We start from the raw sequence: 5974 nt of genomic DNA on the forward strand, positions 1-5974 counted from the left end.
ATTTTCACACATATCTTCCCTTTTTTGGTAAAGCACAAATGGTTGTTGACTATGCAGATTATGCAGAGGAACTTCAGCTAAATGTTACTTCATCAGGAAGAACTGTGGATCAAGTAGGCACACAAAGTTATCAGAAATAATGATATTTACATAGGCAGTTCATATAAAAATGTAGAAAGTGAGGCAGGAGGTAGATGCCCCTCCCCCTCCCAGGGTAAGCAATTGAAGATTCATTCCCTGTGGACCAATACTCCAAGATGACAAGAGCAGGACAATTGAGTCTGGGCCCTGCCCAGATAGAGGATAAGAGACCACATATTTCTCATTCTCAAAGTCAAGGAAACCTTCCCAACTAGAAAGCTCCTTAAGGTCAAAAAGGGAGGGGGCGCCACCCCATAGTAACTGATGCCAACTACCCATAGGCCTCTTCGGTAGAATCCATCTTGGCTAAGAGATGCACGCGCACATGGGAGGATCCTGAGATATACCAAATACAGACTCTGAACCAGGCAAATCAAAATGATTGGTCAAAGGAAACCTGGAAGAAATGCCCCATATAAGTGACTTAAACTACCATGAGGGTGCAACTCTCTCTCTGAGTCTACCCGTGTGTCTATCTACACATATTGTACTCTTTTCTTCTCCTAATAGACACTTGTTTCACTACTTTACGTCTTTGTGGGAATTCTTTTCTTCAAAGCCGAAGGGCCAGGGCCTTATCACTGGCTATTTGTTCCTGGTGGTCTAGTGGCTAGGATTCGGTGCTCTCAGTGCCTTGACCTGACCTCGATCTCTGGCCGGGAACCAAAACCGTGCTTCAAGCTGCTACAGGCCGAGGCCACCCAAGATCAGAAAGTACGAGAAAAAATAAGATTTTAGGAGAGCCTTCTGAAAGACAAATTAGAATAACAATTCACGATGTCACATTCCTCTTTTCATGCTTTGTTAAAAGCCTAAATTTATATTTGCTTCATGTTCCTTTCAGGAAGATGAATAAGTTATGCAAAACAAAGTACACCAATATTTAAATTATACAGAAAAGCTTAGGTTTGAAAATAATTTGACAAGGAGATAAGCAAGAGGGTCCAATTAAACAAACCCTTTGGCAAATTACTATTTCTTTTACCAACTCAATTTCTGTCATAATCTATAGAAAAAAATCCCTGACCAGCTAGGTGCTTCTATTTTAATTTTAAAAAGCAATATTTATTAATAATACTCCATAGCTAACCATTTTAAGCTCCTATCAAACTCAGGCAAGAAATTATTAAATTCATAAATGTGCTTTCATTGCATTTTAATGGAAATGAAATTAGATCTGTCTTATCAGAGGTGGGACTAGTCAACACTAAAAGAAGCAGAAGTACTGCCAAATAGTCAATTTACATAAATAAATTTGCCTCCTTTACAAATCAGGAAGTCTTTTCATGAGAGCTTGAAAAGCAACATCACTCCCCAAGCTGACTTTGAATTGATGGACTAGTGGTAATCCCGATAAGATTTAACCAAAACTTTTCCTCTTTTTTCTCCACAGTAGGTAAATTTTAAGCATTGCTCTTCCAATGATACCTATCTAAATGTTAATACTGCACATCTTTCCATACTATTATTGCATTCCTAGGGAAGAAATGCATATCCTGTACACAGCAATTTTGTTCAATCTTAAATAACAGATATTCTGAAATACTTAGTCCTGAATAATTCATTTATGCAATCTACAAAATGATGATTTCACAGCTTGCTTTTAAAGGATTTTACTAACTTTCATTGAATGATAAATATACTATATAAATTGACTAGATGATGTAGCAAATCTAATTGTCCAGGAATGTACACTAAGGGGACCTCTTTGGTTTTTCTGTAAAAATACTAACTCACTGAAACGTACAAAGAATTGTTCTTCAAGTTAGAATAAATTTTTGAAGGTCACCTAGGCCAAATTCCTACCAGATTAAAATAACAAATTTCTTCTATAGCATAACTACCAAGAGGCTATTTATTATTCACTGGAATGTCTTTAGTAACAGTATATCCCTGTGTGGTGTTGGCTCCTGATCAGGTGTTCATAGTTGCCCACATCTTACCCTCTGCTTTGTCTTGACCAAATTTTTGTCAGATTTTTCTCTTCACTAAAGGTCCCTGAATTCTGCTTGTCCTCAAACCTAAGCAAGCACTGAAAAGCCAAAAATATCCCCTTATCAGCTTATCCCGAGAATAAGCTGACCCTCTCTATAAAAGAAAAGCCTTTTTGCTTGCTTTTGAGACACTTGCACATTCCTGAGATCTGAGCCCTTTCCCTACTGGAACAGTCTTTCTTCTCAGTAAAGCCTCTCCTTATCTAACCCTGGATTTGTTTTTATATGACACTCCTATTAAAAAAATATGTGAAAGCCCAAAACTTGGTACTTTAAATAATTTATTTGACTCTGAACTCATTTTTTCAACACCGTGCTATCTATATTTCCTTTCCACTTTCTCTCTTCCTTCTATTTTCCCTTCCATTATATAAAGTCATGGACTTAAACGCTAATATTCTTACAGATACAAAATTCTAACTCACTGGTCCCTTGGGTCAACCTCATGGCTATTCATGACATTTCACCTGAAATATTGCTTCTCACGTCTTATCCGTTATGTGTACTTATAAAAGAAGCAGTTTCCTAAAGTATGTGTCATCAAGCAGCATTACTTTGCTAAGTAGCCACTAATACCTATTCATTGTCCACTAAATGCCCATATTCTTTAACTTGAAATTTAAGTTCTTCCAACAGTGGAGCAATACACCCCAGTGTAACTTAAATGTTGTGGTATTTAAATATACAGGAACACTTTAGATGTGTGCATATGCAAAGATAAAATTGTGCAAGAACACGACAACTATGATTCATTTAGCTTGAATGTACAAAAAAAGTAAATTAAGCTATGTCTCTGCCATGTAGGTAAACTAGAACTAATGGCTTTGGCTCAAATGCATTGCAACAATGACTTTATAACTATGACTATAGAAATAAATTTAGTTAAATATTATCTAATAATTGTTTGTTGCTTTACTACCATATATCCAGGTCCACGGTAGGCACTATGGAGAAGAAAAAGAGAACTCTGAAACCTACATCTTACACTTTCACATACGATACACGATCTCAGAGACAGAAAAATTCCTAATGCAAATATGAAAAATAAACATTATAAAGGTAATTTTAGGACATCTGCTTCTGGCCATGATGGACAAGCTAGGTTAGATTAACCTTACTTCCAAGAATCGATAGAAAAGCTGGATAAAATATTTTTAAAGCATTTTTTTAAATGTGGGATACTATAGCTTGATTGAAATGGTAGTTACATGGATGTACACATGGGATACAATGGCATAAAACTATACACGCATATTGTACTAATGTCAATATCCTTATTTTGATATTATGTTAAAACTATATAAAATGTATCTACTGGAGGAAACTGGGATGAAGGGTACACTGTACCTCTCTGTACTATTTTGTCACTTCTGGTGAAACTATGATTTATTTTAAAACAAAAAGTTTTTTGTAAAAAAATGTTTGAAGGCATCAGAAAGTTACAATTAAAGGCAGGACTTGAGGGGTCAAGACCCCAGAGAGAAGAGAAACACAGAGAGATGAGTCCCACATTCAGTACTGCCCTTCCTCTACAGGCATTTACAAATTCATGACTGATAGCCAAAAAGTTAAGAATTTGAGCATAGCTCTCAGCATTCTCTTGGAGCTAAGAAGATAGAAATTGGAGTTTAGGACTGATCAAAGTGGTCGGCCCTCATAAAATAATTTAGTTTTCAGGTAGATCATCTTTACAGGGTTGTAAGGATGAACCAAAAATAGATCAGCTTTTGTAAATATTGAAACTCAGCCTCTATAATCAGCCCAAACTCTGGCTGAATTAAAGTGATCTCCCCCTAGCTTAGAGGCCACATGCAAAAGCCTTAAAATATCTCTATATTTCTATATATAACATCTGACATTGAATTTTTAAAAATTAACAGGCATACCATGTCTCAAGATCAAATAATCTAAAATCAAGAAGAAAAATGAACAAAAAGATACCCACAGGGGATCCAGGTTGTCAGAAATAGCCTTTACGATAATAATGATCTATATAATACTTAGGGAAAACTTAATAAAAAATATATAAAGCATATATAAGGGAAACCATAAGCATCTACAAGAAAAATCTCAAATAAACAACCTAACCTTACATCTAAAGGAACAAGAAAAAGAACAAACAAAATCCAAAGTTAGTAGGATGAGAGAAATCATAAAGAACAGAGCAGAAATAAATGAAACAGAGGCCAAAAAAAAGAGAATAGAAAAGATCAATGAAACTAAGTGCTGGTTCTTTGAAAAGATAAATGAAATTAATAAACCTTTAGTTAAATGCATCAAGAAAAAAAGAGAGAGAATCCAAGTAAATAAAATAAGATATGAAATAGGAGAAATTACAATTGACACCATAGAAATACAAAGGATCATAAGAGATTATTATAAACAATTATACACCAATAAAATGGACAACCTAGAAGAAATCAATAAATTGCTAGAAATGTACCATCCCCTAAGACTGAATTTGGAAGAAATAGAAAATATGAACTTATTGCCAGTAATTAAGTTGAGTCAGTAATAAAAAAAATCTCCCCCAAGACATAAGTCCAGACCCCATGGGCTTCATAGATAAATTCTGCCAAGCGTTTAAAGAAGAATTAAAACATATATTTTTCACACTATTCCAAAAAATTGAAGAGGACTGAATGCTTCCAAACTCATTCTACAAGGCCATCATCACCCTAATAACAAAACCAGACAAAAATATCACAAAAAATTACAGGCCAATATCACTGATGAACATAAATGTAAAAATCCTCAACAAAATATTAGCAAACTGAATTCAACAATATATTAAAAGGATCAAACACCATGATCAAGGGGTATTTATCCCAGGAAAGCAATGGACATTTCAATATCCACAAAACAATCAACATATCATACCACATTAACAAATTAAAGAATTAAAATAATATGACCATCTCAACAGATGCAGAAAAATGTTTTGGACAAAATTCAACATTCATTTATGATAAAAACTCTCAATAAAGTGGGTGTAGAGGGAACATAACTCAACATAATAAAGGCCATATATGACAAGTCCACAGAAAAATCATATTCAATGGTGAACAGCTGAAAGTATGTCCTCTAAGATCAGGACCAAGACAAGGATGCCCACTCTCACCACTTTTATTCAACATAGTATTGGAAGTCCTATCCATAGCAGTCAGATAAGAAAAAAGAGATAAAAGGCAGCCAAATTGGAAATGAAGAAGTAAAACTATCACTGCTTGCAGACAACGATACTATCTACAGAAAGTCCTAAAGATGCCACTAAAAAACTATTAGAACTAATAAATGAATTCAGCAAAGTTGTAGAATACAAACTTAATATATAGAAATCTGTTGTGTTTCTATATACTGAGAACAAACTATCGGAAAGACAAATTTAGAAAATAATCCCATTTATAAATGAATCAAAAAGAATAAAATGAAGTAAAAGACTTATATTCAGAAAACTATAAAACATTGATGAAAGAAACAGAAGATGACACAAATGGAAAAATATACTGTGCTCATGGACTGGAAGAGCTAACATTATTAAAATGACCATACTACTCAAGGCAGTCTACAGATTCAATGCAATCCCCATCAAAACACCAATGACATGTTTTCACAGAAATAGAACAAATAATTCTAAAATACATTGGAAAACACAAAATACCCCAAACAGTGAACACAATCATGAGGAAGAACAAGGCTGGAGGTATCACACTCCCTGATTCCAAACTATACTACAAAGGTACAGTAATCAAAACAGTATGGGACTGGCACAAAAAAAGACACATAGGTAATGGAACACAACAGAGAGCTCTGAAATGAACCCACATTTATATGGTCAG

This window comes from Lagenorhynchus albirostris, chromosome X, assembly GCF_949774975.1.
Source record: "Lagenorhynchus albirostris chromosome X, mLagAlb1.1, whole genome shotgun sequence".
Classification (NCBI taxonomy): Eukaryota; Metazoa; Chordata; class Mammalia; order Artiodactyla; family Delphinidae; genus Lagenorhynchus; species Lagenorhynchus albirostris.